This window comes from Neofelis nebulosa, chromosome 2 (assembly GCF_028018385.1).
Source record: "Neofelis nebulosa isolate mNeoNeb1 chromosome 2, mNeoNeb1.pri, whole genome shotgun sequence".
In the NCBI taxonomy this organism is placed as follows: Eukaryota; Metazoa; Chordata; class Mammalia; order Carnivora; family Felidae; genus Neofelis; species Neofelis nebulosa.
The window spans coordinates 7,888,054-7,902,013 of NC_080783.1; the positions used below are offsets into that span (position 1 = coordinate 7,888,054).

At 43.3% G+C, this 13,960-nt stretch overlaps 1 protein-coding gene across 5 annotated transcripts in view; it reads right to left on the reverse strand.

Annotated features, from left to right (window-relative positions):
• DIS3L2 (DIS3 like 3'-5' exoribonuclease 2) overlaps positions 1–10,157 on the reverse strand; it is a 346,483-nt gene extending 336,326 nt beyond the window's left edge. For 3 of the 5 annotated variants that reach the window (XM_058701232.1, XM_058701212.1, XM_058701196.1), the window contains exon 1: positions 9,811–10,156. The gene's annotated coding sequence lies outside the window, so the exon portion shown is untranslated. Of the gene's footprint in view, positions 1–9,432; positions 9,779–9,810 lie in introns of those variants that run through there. The other 2 variants (XM_058701221.1, XM_058701201.1) reach the window with 2 other exon arrangements.
• Positions 10,158–13,960: the final 3,803 nt, after the last annotated feature.

Here is a 13,960-nt window from a genome sequence, read left to right on the forward strand (position 1 = left end):
CTTATATATAGAATTTAAGAAACACAACAGATGAACATAGGGGAAGGGAAAGAAAAAGAAGATAAAAACAGAAGGAAGCAAACCGTAAATGACTCTTTTTTTTTTAATTTATTTTTAATGTTTGTTTATTTTTGAGAGACAGAGCATGAGCAAGGAAGGGGCAGAGAGAGCAGGAGACACAGAATCCAAAACAAGCTCCAGGCTCCAAGCTGTCAGCACAAGAGCCCGATGTGGGGCTAAACTCACAAACCACAAGATCATGACCTGAGCCAAAGTCGGATGCTTAACCAACTGAGCCACCCAGGCACCCCCATAAGAGATTCTTAAATACAGAGAGCAAACTGAGAATTGCTGGAGAGAAGGCAGATGGGGGGATGGGCCAAATGGGCGATGGGCATTAAAGAGGGTACTTGTTGGGACGAGCACTGGGTATTATACAGAAGTGATGAATCACTGAGTTCTACCCCTGCAACCAATACTACACTGTACTTTAACTAACTTGAATTTAAATTTCAAAAAAAAGATTATAAAAAAAAGAACTTTAATCCATACTTTGTACTATACATAAATATAACTCAAGGGACACCTGGGTGGCTCAGACAGTTAAGTGTCCAACTTCGGCTCAGGTCATGGTCTCACAGTTCATGAGTTCGAGCCCCCATCAGGCTCTGCTCTGATGGCTCAGGGCCTGGAGCCTGCTTAGGATTCTCTGTCTTCCTCTCTCTCTGCCCCTCCCCCACTTGCACATGCAATACATACAATCTCTCTCTCTCTCTCTCTCTCTCTCTCAAAAATAAATAAAACACAAAAAATTTTTTTAAAAACTCAAAGTGGATCATAGTCTAAGTCTATAACCTAACAAAAACTCCTAGAACATAGGAGAATATTTCAGTGATGTTAAATAGGAAAAGATTTCTTAGGTAAAGTAACAAAAACAGCAACAAAAGAAAAAAATTGTAATTTGGACTTCATCAAATTTAAGAACTTTTGCTCTTCAAAAGACACCATTAAGAGAATAAAAAGAGATAAGGAAAAATATTTGCAAATTTGAAAAAGTACTTATATCCAGAATATATTTAAAAAAACTTCTAAAATTCAGTAATAAAAAAAACACAGAACCCAATTAAAAATGGACAAAAGATTTAAACAGACACTTCACCAGGGGTGCCTAGGTGACTCAATCAGTTAAGCATCAGACGTCAGCTCAGATCATGATCTCACGGTTCATGGGTTCAAGCCCCATGTCAGGCTCTCCACCCTCAGCACAGAACTTACCTCAGATCCTCTGTCTCGCTCTTTCTCTGCCCCTCCCTTGCTCACTCATACACATGCCCACTCTCTCAAAAATAAACATCAAAAACAAAACAAAACATGGGGCTCCTGGGTGATTCAGTGGGTTAAGCATCTGACTCTTGATCTTGGCTAGGGATATGATCTCGTGGTTTTTGAGTTCAAGCCCCGCACGCATCAGGCTCTGTGCTGAGAGAGTGGAGCCTGCTTGGGATTCTCTCTCTCCCTCTTTCTCTGCTTTCCCCCCCCCCACCCAAAATAAATAAACTTAAAAAAAATAAAAAATAAAAAAAATAAAAACAGACACTTCACCAAAGAAGCTATGTGAAAAGATACTCAGCATCACCAGTCATTCGAGAAATATAAATCCAGACCACAATGAAATACCACTACACATCTATTAGAATGTCTGAAGTTGAAAAGACTGGCATACCAAGTGTTAACAAGAATGTGGAGGGAGTGAACTTTTTTTTTTAAGTTTATTTGTTTTATTTTTAAGTTTGTTTATTTTGAGAGAGTGCGCAAAAGTAGGGGAGTGCCAGACGGGTGGGGGGAAGAGGGAGACAGTGAGAGAGACAGAGAGACAGAGAATCTTAAGCAGGATCCATGGCCAGCACCAAGCCCAACGCAGGGCTCAACCCCACAGACAGTGAGATCATGACCTGAGCCAAAATCAAGAGCCAGATGCTTAACCGACTGAACCACCCAGACGCCCCAAGGGAGTGGACCTCTTATACACTGCTGGTAGGAATACAAAATAGTACTTGGAAGTTTTGACAGTTTCTTTCAAAGTTAAGCATACAAAAAGAACAACAAAAGTATATGTTCACACAAAGACTTGTACACAAATGTTCATAGCAGCCTTCTTTGTTACCAGTTAAAAACTGGAAAGAACCAATATGTCCATCAATAAATGAATGTATTAGTAATCTGTGATACATCCATACAAAGGAATATTACTAGGCATGAAAGAGGAATCAATTATTGATATACTAAAAAACGGGAGTGAATCTCAAAATAATTATGCTGAGTGAAAAAAGCATAACTACATGCTGTGTGGTTCCATTTATATACAACTCTAGGAAATCCTAGGAAATGAAAATTAATATATAATGACAGAAATATCAGTGGTTATCTGGGATGGGGACCAAGAAGGAAAACTCTGGGCGTGATGGATTTATTCACTACCTTGTTTGTGATGATGAGTTCATACATATGTCAAAACTTAACAAACTGGGAGCACCTGGCTGGCTCAGTCAGTGAAGTGTGCAACTCTTGACCTCAGAGTTGTGAGTTCAAGCCCCACACTGGGTACAGAGATTACTTAAAAAGCTTTAAAAAAAATTTTTTTTAACTCAAACTGTATACTTTAAATATGTACAGCTTGTAATATGACAACTATTCCTCAGTAAATCAGTTTTTTAAAAATATAGTCTTAACTAGTAATCAGTAATCCTTTAAATAAAAATTGGGCCCTAATTCATTCATGTAAAATTATTCCCTGTTAGTAATGTGCATTTTAGTCATAAAATTCATGGCTCATCCTTATTTCCGAGCTACAAAGAAAGACTGATTTAAACTAGCAAAATTCAGTAAATCATAAAGAAAACAAATGTCTTATTGGAGCAAAAGAGCTCTGAACAACTCAAATATTTTTTCATTTAAAAAAACTTAAAGGGGGAGCCTGGGTGGCTCAGCTGGTTAAGCATCTGACTCTTGGTTTCAGCTCAGGTCATGATCTCAGTGGGTCTCTTTCAGCTCAGGTCATGATCTCTTGTGGGTTCGAGTCCCACATTGGGCTCTGTGCTGGCAGTGTGGAGCTTGCTTGGGATTCTCTCCCTCTCTCTCTCTCTCTCTCTCTGCCCCTCCCCTGCTCTCTCTCTCTGTCTCTCTCAAATTAAATAAAAACTTAAAAAAAAATAAATGATAATAAAATAAACCTAAAAGAACTAAAAAGAATAATAAGCCATGCAAACTGCTGCTTTTATTTTAAGTAGGATTAAACAAAAATAACAATGTGCTATTATCTCTTCCTTGGTATCGTAACTGCTGCTGTGGTTTCATATTCAATCCTTTAAAATGGATTAAAGCTGACAATGGCAAAGGAAAAGAAGCAACTATTTCCCACGTGGAGAAATGCTCTCTAAATGAGGAGAAGTTAAAGAGAAATGTCTGGGGCTTCTCTCTGGACCCCTCAGCACGGAGGCAATCACTACCAACCTCTCTTCCTCATCCAAGTCTAATGGGAGAAACAATCCAATTTCATTAAAGGAAATCTGCCCAGGAACCTCAAGAGCAGAGTTCCTCCATTAGCATCGCATGACGTTCTGCCTCCTCGAGGTTTGGTCACCCAAGCTCTCCAGTCTACCAGATAACAATACTTTCCTTCATTTAAAAGGTTTTTAAGACTTCCTACTGTATCAGCCTACTTCATTACTCGCCCTCTTCTTTATAGTCCCGCACTATTTATGTTGATATTCTCATGCCCACCATTGATGCTGATATCGGAACATGGTTTACAGAAGTAGCATGATGCAGTGTTACGAAAGGAATGTGGGCTTTGGAATCAGACACGGGTCCATACTTCGGTCCTAACACATACTGCCTTACGACTTAAGTATACTCCCTGAGCCTCAATTTTCTTATCAGTCCAAGAATCAAATCATCTTTCTCATTGGACAAAACTTGGTATCAGTGACATAATGCATATGAATTATTTGACACACAGGAGGAGAGGTGGCTCCATAAATGATAAGCCCCTTCCTCTTCTTTACTTTCTAATTGGAAGGCATTTTTCTGAGGCAGGTACCTCTATCAGTCCTTATCAGTCCCAGGTGATTTCATGAGTGACATTTTCCCTGTACTCTGTGCCACATTACAGTCCTTCCCTGCCAGTATGAACACTGTCTCTTGTCTGCCAACGCTGGTGCATCCCAGAGGCAGCTGTATTAGGATGTAAGAAAAGAATCAAAAGTAGTTGGATGGTACACTCATGTTCAGAGCAGGATTATGCACAACAGCTAAACCGTGGAAGCAACCCAAGTGTTCACCAACAGATGAATGGATAGGCAAAACGTGGTATAGGAGGAAACTCTGAGGCACCTGGGTGGCTCAGCCGCTTAAGCGTCCCACTTTGGCTCAGGTCACAATCCCACAGTTCGTGGATTCAAGCCCCATGTCGGGCTCTGTGCTGACAGCTCAGGGCCTGGAGCCTGCTTTGGATTGTCTCCCTCTCTCTCTGCCCCTCCCCCGCTTGTACTCTTTCTCTCTCTCAAAAATAAATATTTAAAAAATATTTTAAATTGAATTAAATTTAAAAAATTAAAAGGAGGAAATTCTGATATATGCTACAATATGGATGAACCTTAAGAATATTATGCTAGGGGTGCCTGGGTGGCTTGGTCAGTTAAGTGTCTGACTTTGGCTCAGGTCATAATCTTGTGGTTTGATTTCGAGCTCCACATCGGGTTCTGTGTTAACAGCTCAAAGCCTGAAGCCTGCTTCAGATTCTGTGTCTCCCTCTCTCTGCCCCTACCCCACTCATGCTCTGTCTCTCTCTCAAAAATAAATAAACATTTAAACAAACAAACAAATAAATATTATGCTAAATGAAATAAGCCAGTCACAAAAAAATACTGTATGATTCCACTTCTGAGGTACTCAGAGTGCCCAAAATCATAGAGACAGAGGTAGAATAGTAGTTGCCAGAGGCTGGGGAGAGGAAAGAATAAGTTGGTGTTTAATGAGCATAGAGTTTCAGTTTTATGAGACAAAAAATAGTTATGGAGATGGATGGTGGTGATGTTTCCACATTATGAATGTATTTAATACCACTGAACAGAACCCTTAAAAATGGTTAAGATGGTAAATTTTACCACCATAGGAAAAAAAAAATAGAAAACTAAGTCTCTTTGGACTAATAGTTGACTAAACCCAACCACTTCCAGTCTCAACATGAGAGTTAATCTCATAATTGCAACTCTGGGACATCAAGTTCTTGCTATGGTTCCAAAAAATGCTATCTGAAAAGTTCTCGTCAAATCCTTCTATCTCCCTTGATGTGACACAAAGGAGCAGCTCTGTGGGGAATAAGCTTAGGAATGATTCCCTGAGCCTGCACTGATGGGTCAACAAGACAAAAAGAATTACAAAGCCATAGGATGCTCACACCCAAGTGTGGGTAAACGAGATTGGGTAAATAAGTATAGACAGGGCAGAGGCCCCAAGATTGCGGGGGGGGGGGGGGGGCAAAGGTATATGAGATTAGGTATTCAGGGCGAAAAGGCCCCCCAATTTAGTACTATAGCAGAAAGCTGCTTTCACAGGAAGGAAGAACCAAATTAGGTAAACAGGTAAATAGGGTGATAGACCACTGAGGGGTGAAGCTACCCAGAGCAGAGCTGATTAGCAAAAGAAAGGTGGCTTTTGACCCTGAGGTTGCATTCTCTGTCTGTCTTATCCCCTAGGCTGGCTAAGATAAACAGACACAGCACCTCAGGTCTACCCTTAACATCCATCTGCCCGGCACCAGGATTTTGGTTTATATAGACCCAAACTCCTAACACCATATATCTTCAAAACCCCCTTTCCCTCATGCCCATGAGTTAATGTTCACAGATTCATTATCTCTTTGTGCACGCCCATCACATTTGTCAGCCTTCTGATCTTAACAAATATGGAGCAAGGACCCTTATTTGGGGCTCCTGTCTTCTCCCAGACATTAGCTATCTCTCACATTTTAATCCTGGGTCCACTCTCTTGCTGGACCAGAGAGAACTTTAGACCCAGAGTCTATGACACAGCTCCACCACTACCTTCCATCTAATAAAGACAACAAGAATCTGGCTGTCTCCCTGATGTCACCAGTAATGGCACGGACAGTTGGACCTCAGAGGGATCTACAGAACCATTCCAGGCCCACAGTCTGATTTGTGCACGTGCTCAGTAATATTTGAATGAAAATGAACTTTACTTTCCACAGCAACTCCCCATTTAAAGCAAAAAAAAAAAAAAAAAACCAATTTTCAAAAGGTTCAATGGTCATTCTAAAAACTGGCTTCTAGGGGCACCTGGGTGGCTCAGTCAGTTAAGCGTCCAACTTCGGCTAGGGTCGTGATCTTGCAGTTTGTGAGTTTGAGCCCCGCATCAGCACTGTGCTGACAGCTCAGAGCCTGGAGTCTGCTTCAGATTCTGTGTCTCCCCCTCTCTCTGCCCCTCCCATGCTCATGCCCTATATCTGTCTTTCAATAATAAATATTTAAAAATTTAAAAATAAATAAAAAATAAAAACAAACTGGATTCTATAAGACTACTTATACAACACTACAGGAATACAAAGTCCGGGATAAAATGGGAAAACTGCAAAGAAAAGTTTACAAATCTTCCCCGTCTAAGAAAATGCTTTGTTATGTTTTTTTGTACTTAAAATATGGAACCATCTCAAAATTGTTTCCAGTCCAATACCCAAAATCAACTGACCTGATTCTGAGGTGAGGCATTCTGAGATAAGCACTACAAAATGTGGTACAAATATGATTCTTTCAAAAAGCATTTAGAGCAATAAAACTCAAATCTACTAGGAGCTGGGGGGGGGGGGGCAGGTGCTGGAGGAAGAAACAGGAAGATGTTCATTGGGTACAGTTTTAGTTTTCCAAGATAAAAAAAAAAGTCCCAGTGATCTGTTACACAACATTGTAAATATAGTTAACATCACTGAACTGTATACTTAAAAATGGTTAAGAGGGTAAGTTTTATATTATGTGTTTTTATTGCAATAACTAAAAAGAAACAGGTCTCAGAAGTTAGTGCCCTAGCAGTCATACTGATGCAAAAATATTTCAAATCAGCTAACTTCTAGTGTCCAATACTAATCCCTAAAATTCCTTTTCTCTCAATTAAGAAAAAAAAAAAGTGGACACATCTCGCTGGTAGGACATGGAAGCTTCTCCAACTACAGTAACACTGAGGAAGCACGTTGGGGAAATGAGGAAGAAGACGATACAAATACTAAGCAAAGGTAGAAATACAAAGCAGGCTATATAAACACAATGTAGCAGTGTCGTCCCCACCTGCAATCCAGCAGAAGTCTCTAAGTAAAACGGTATAGAGGCTTCTCTTTACTCGAAAGATAAGAAAAGCTCCTCAACCTGCTTACAAGGCCCTGTGGCCCACCTCTCCAGCCCCCTCCCACCAGATTCTTCCAACACTCTTCCTGTTCTCTACATAGAGCTGTACCCTAAATCTCCAGTCCTCCCCATGAATGCCTGTGCTGTCCTCTCCTGTCCTTTGCCTGTGCTGTTGGGTCTGACTGGAACACTCTTCCTTTCCTGTGCATCCTTCAGATCTTAGTTCAAATGTCGTTCCCGTGACTTCCCTAAATCAAAAAAAGAAAAGAAAAAAATCTGCAGTTTCACATTCGTGTGATTATTTGGTATCATCTGCTGAAGACAGGAGCCACGGATGTGTTCACTCTCCCCCATTTCCAACAAAAGCACAATACACCAAATAGGCACTCAAATACTTTGGAAAAAGTTAATAAATGGCCACTAAAACTCTAAGAAAGCAATAAAACACTGTAAGAGGTCTCCTTAATGAATCTTTGAAGGACATCCAAAGCAACTGAGCCTAAAATCCCTATTCAACTCTTACGGGGGAAAAAAAAAAAGTCAATTCAGATGCCTGTATCCATTTCTCTGGTCCTTCTATGTCCCTATGCAAATGCTGAGCATCAAAGGCTGATGGGTAAAACATACAAACACACACACACATACACTGCAGATAAAGCAAAACTACTCCTTGTCAAGTAACCTGTTTTTGGTATTTCTTGATACAATGCCTCCTACATAGGAAGCACTCTGGAAATAGCTGTCAAATATTAAAAGCAACATTTCACAAAACTCTTAAGTATATAGGAACTAGTAACTAACTTTACTGAAAACTGTGGTGTCTCATATAAAAGTAAGACCATCACAAAAGCAAAGGAATGAATCTCTTCAGTGGCAAAGCCTCCTGATATTAACCATATTCATTTAGATCTCAAACAGAAAAAAACGCCAGACTGATTTTTACTAAGAGTGAAATAGAATCAAGTGACCATAGAGCTTTAAATAAGGACTACAAAATGTCACGTGCACACTTAACATACGAAACTGTTTAGGATTCCCTGTCCCCTCCAATACAAACACAAATTGTACCTATACTTTAGAGATATAATCCATAAACATGTTACAGAAAACTCCAGCCCATACTGCTCTCTCCTCTGATTCTGTATTTAAACAAATGCTATTTTGTAGTTTTTCCAATAATGTAATGTGTACGGTCTCTTATTTTGTATCCTTTCACGTACCTAGAACACTGTGGGTGTTCGTTAAACACTTACTATACCGTGCTGATTAATGGATTTTGGTATCGAAATTCCTGTACTTTTATTCCCAAATGTCATTCCCGAACATTGTTCGCATGCCTGCTTTAACTCTTTCATCATTAATGTTTATTTTTGAGAAAGAGAGAGGGGGGAGGGGCAGAGAGAGAGGGAGACACAGAATGTGAAGCAGGCTCCAGACTCTGAGCTGTCAGCACAGAGCCCGATGCCGGCCTGGAAGCCAACCATCGTGAAATCAAGACCTGAGCTAAAGTCACTCAACTGACTGAGCCACCTAGGCGCCCCTAACTCTATTATCATTAAATATAAAATTGTTATCTAACAATGTTCAAACAAGGTTTAGAGTTTTCTTAGTACCACACCTACAAACTCAATAAAGGGAGGTTTTCAGTATCACTGGGTCTTTTCAAATGCAAATCAGATATTAACAACACCTGCCCCTACTTTTTTCAACGTAGCAAAATTCACTTGAAATTTTTCCCAAAGGTAATCAGTCCCAGGGAGAGTTCCTTCCGTAGAAAATTGGAAGACACAAAATCTAAGCTACATAATACTAACCGCACATCACTAAAAACAGGAAACCTAATCCCCGGGAAACGATCAGTTGAAAATATTCAATTACAAGAGTCTCCACGATCAACAAAGCAGATAAAAGACATCGCTTTGGAAAGCGCAAAGCAGCAGGCAAACATCAAGCATTCTAATTAAGCGGCTGCCCTTCCCGGCTCCTCAAGGGTTCCATCCCTGCCAGTCCCAAACACCTGTATCTGGACCCATAAGAACGCGTCCACAGGTGACCCGAGCCTCGGGAAGCGTCCTCTCTACAGCAACAGGCTCTGCTTAATTCTGGTTTTCTTATCCGCGCCCCTAACGGGGCTACGAGAGAGGGCCGGCAGGACCCGGCGCGAGGAGCCGGGCCTGACAGGCCCTGTCGGCCGGGAGCGGGGGAGAGGGGGGCGTGTGGTGGGCAGGGGCGACGCCGGAGCCGGGGAGCGATGCCCGAGGCGGAGGGCGCTCGCCCAGGACCGGCGCCGCAGGTACCCCGCTAAGCGCTGCGGAGACGTGGCAGGTCAGACCCGGGACCGGTCCAGGGAAAGGGTCGAGGTGGGGCGCGCGGAGCGGGGGCGGGGAGGCCTCACCGTCGCTCCCGGGAGGCTGGCGCCGCCGCGGTCCCGCAGTTGCTAAGGAGAATGCTCTTCCGGGTCAGGGGCGCCGCTGTATAGAAAGCAACGGTGGCCGGACGGGGCCAAGAACGCCGCGCGCCTCGAGAGCGCGGCGGAGACGGTGGTCGGCCGTCGTTCCTCTGCGGTGGAGGTGGCAGGAGTTGGCGAAGGGCCAACGCGACTTCTGTGGCCTCGCCTCGCGGGGGCGATGAACTGTAGCCGGTGGCTCTAGCTGGGCGACCCCGGCCGCCGCGGCCCCCTGCTCGAGAGCCAGTCAGCTGCGGGAGCCCTCCCGCCCCTGCGCGGGAGCCCTCCCAGCCCGGGTTCGCGCCCTGCTTCTAGGCCCCCCGGATGTAGCCACGCCCGTCCTTTCCTGGCACAGGGCTTTACTCTTTCTTTCGTTTACTAGATACTTGGTTGTTGGACACCTGCTCAAGGCTCGGGGCAGGACTGACACTGGAGATGCAGAGATGGGCAATCCAGGCGGGGTCCCTGCCGCCAGAATGCGCAGACTGGTGGGAGCGCGGGCAGACAGATACTGCTTACCTGGGTGGGCTAAGTATGGGAAGCTGTGGGAGCCTACCCGGACACGGGTAGGGAAAAGGTTACTTCAGGCAAGTAAAAGGGTAAGGAGGAGTGTTTCAGGTACGAGAGTAGGCTCGTTTGAGACACCGACCGAAAGGTCAGTGTGACCTGCCCAGGGAAGTGCGTAGAGAGGAAAGAATGGAGCCTAGAAAACATCAACATTGTAGTTGTGAACAAAGGAAAAGGAACCTCCAAAGAGCATTCAGAATGTTCCTTGAAGGGGGTACCTGGCTGGTTCAGTCGGTAGAGCATGTGACTCTTGATCTAGGGGTTGTAAGTTTGAGCCCCACTAGCGGTGTAGAAATTACTTAAAAATAAAATACTAACAAAACAAAACAAAATTAGAATGTTTGGTTGAAGGACTGCTGAGAAGACAGTGGGAGAGGAAAGAATTCCAGTAAGGAGGTGGTCACCAGTGTCAAATGCTGTGAAGATCAAGTGCCTAGTGGCGACCATAAAAAATCAAAATTCAGGAATAGGGCGTCAAAGTCGACAGTAGCTTGAATCTGTGTAGTGAAGGAGTCCGCCACCATGTGCTCCACATTAACACAAGGAAAAGAAATACATTAAATTGTTCCTGAATGCCTTAATGTTTTTTAAAGTATTTGTAAATTTCGGGATTCTTCTGATACCTGAAGTTCTTGAAGGTGGGAAATATTTGTTTAATCTTGGGTCTCCAGTGCTTGCCGCAAAGAAAAGCCTTAATCACTGTCTGTTTAAAGAATAAATGAACCCACGAGCCTTTGATTTTTAATGTGCACACAGGTCTGAATCCTCAGCAAGACTGTGATGTAGGCAAACCTTGTCTATTCAAACTGTAGATGATGGAAGAAGCCCAGCAGGGGCAGGAAGCAGAGGATGGCAAAGGATTCAATGGGTGGGAGGAGCCCCAATGGAGCCGGGGATGGGAATACCCAGAAAGGGAAAAGAACAGTTTTGATAACATAAAAACTGGGGTTTCGGAGCCAGAAATGGGAGATGAAGCCAAGGAAACCAAAAATATTAGAAGCAGGAATACAAGGGACCCTTGGGTGACTCGGTCGGTTAAGCATCCAACTTCGGCTCAGGTCATGATCTCGCGGGTTCATGGGTTCGAGCCCTGCCATTGCGCTCTGTGCTGACAGCTCAGAGCCTGGAGCCTGCTTCAGATTCTGCGTCTCCCTCTCTCTCTGCCCCTCCCCTGCTAGCTCTCTCTCTCTCTCTCTCTCTCTCTCTCTCTCCCTCTCTCTCTCTCTCTCTCAAATAAATAAACATTAAAAAGTAGAAGCAGGTGTAGAAGAACAAGGACAAGAGCAAAGGAAGGACAATTATTGTATGTAAGTTCCACAGGCAGATCCCATTTGGGGACAGCTGGCAGAAAGTGTGTCAGCTAGTGTGAAGGCTACAGGGCTGGGTGGACATCATCTAAGTAGAATGAGCTCTGGGCTTCCTCGTGGGCAAAAGGAAAGGGTGAAAGGCTTGCCCCACAAGCATACCTCCAGTCCAGAACCAGTACATTCTCATTATATCAAGTATTACAACAAGCTCACCCAGAAGTGAAATATTCTTCTCTAAGAGACTACAAGTCTACCCACAATGGATGTGACCAACCATCTGTGAGAGTAAACCATGAAATTTGAAACGTGTGGCTGAAGAGTTTAGGAACACCCAAAATATCAGCCAAGGGACGCTAGGTGTAACATGAGCACGACAGGACCAGAAAATGGTTATAGTTAAATCAATTATTATGTGAGCGGAAGGGAAGCTAAATCAATTATTATGTGAGCAGAAGGGACGAAGTGAACTTGTAATATAGAAAAAGCCCCAAATCCATGAAGTACAAAAGATAAAAGTCTATTCCCGCATCCTCCTGACAGCCTTGAACAGAGTATCAATTCTAAAGAACTGTGTTCAGTTGAGCCAAGGTGATTCATCAGGCTCAACTTGGCTGGGGTTCCAGGAGATTTCAGTGGTGCCTCAAGAGATGGAAACTTATCATTTCTATGATGGGCATATTTTTAGAGAACTGCAGGAAGTTGTGGGTGAACCCTGTACTTCCAGAATGGTGTGGGCAAGAAAGGTTCCAGGTGATGAGCTTTGTCTGACTTTGGTCTCTGGATGATGGATAGCCAATTAATGATGCGAAATGCTTTGGGCAATACCCAGAATATGAACAAAGGACCAGGGTTACCATGCCATGTTGGTATATGAAGTGAGCCATCTGCTACCTCCAGAAGAATCCCATGCTGGCATTGAGAGGGATTCTGTCTATTATGAAATACAAGCCTTCCTGGGAATTTAGGGAGTATAGACAGCTACAGTGCCCCAGAGTTTTCCAGGTGCAGCCTGACCCTGATTCCTAACCACCACCACCCCCAACTTGGTCTTCTGTACTAATATCCACCCAGTCACAAAGGCAGACATCCAGACACCTAGGAATCATCCGTGACTCCACTGTCCCTCACCACCACACCCTCACCCTGATAACCCAATCCAAAAACAAGTCCTGTAAACTGTCTCATTCCCCCACGCAATTCTACTGCCACTAATTACCCTGAAAGTAAATAACCAAGCAACTCAGAATCAGTAAGAAGTGTTAGAACATCAAAAATGAAGCTAGGTGGGGCGCCTGGGTGGCTCAGTTGGTTAAGCGGCCGACTTCGGCTCAGGCCATGATCTCGCAGTCCGTGAGTTCGAGCCCCGCGTCGGGCTCTGTGCTGACAGCTCAGAGCCTGGAGCCTGTTTCAGATTCCCTCTCTCTCTGCCCCTCCCCCGTTCATGCTCTGTCTCTCTCTGTCTCAAAAATAAACGTTAAAAAAAAATGAAGCTAGGTGATAAAGATTGTGTGTGTGTGTGTGTGTGTGTGTGTGTGTGTGTGTGTGTGTGTGTGAGACGGGGAGAGAGAGAGAACAATGTAATAACCAAACACCACCAGAACTTCAAGGAAGTAAGATGGAATAAATCCATTCAACAGTAACCTGTTTTGATTGTCTTTCACGTGTGAATCTCAGCTTGAAGGAACTAAAAGATAGCAAAAGGACTGTTAAATATGTTAAAGAAGAACTAAGGTAGAATTGAACATATTCCAAGGACCAACGTGAAGGAGGCTTTGCTGGCCTGGGGTATGACTTTGGAAGGACCCGGCTCAGCTATGGGATGGAATCAAGTGCCACAAGCCTCATCTTTATCTGTGCAGGTGACAGAGCTGCCAGCGGAGAGTGTTATGGGTGAACAGAAAATATGTCTCATCCTGACCATATCAGTTGATCTTGGCCGCCTCAATTCCAGCAATTAGCCCTGCCCAGACTACTCTTTCCCGCTTGCAATCCTTGTCTGATTAGAGTCTGTTTTTGTTCTTGCTTCACTTTAAAGTTAGCTTTAAAAAAATAGTACATTTTTCTTTTCCCTCTATCTTTATGGTATTATTATTCTCTTAACTATTTAAATGTAAATCCTTCTAGATCATTCCCATTTTTTTGCCTTATGACTCTCAGGCTTTACCTTAATGTCTCTCTTACATTCTAACTCCTGTGTAAAACTTCACCTTTTCAAATACTTCTAA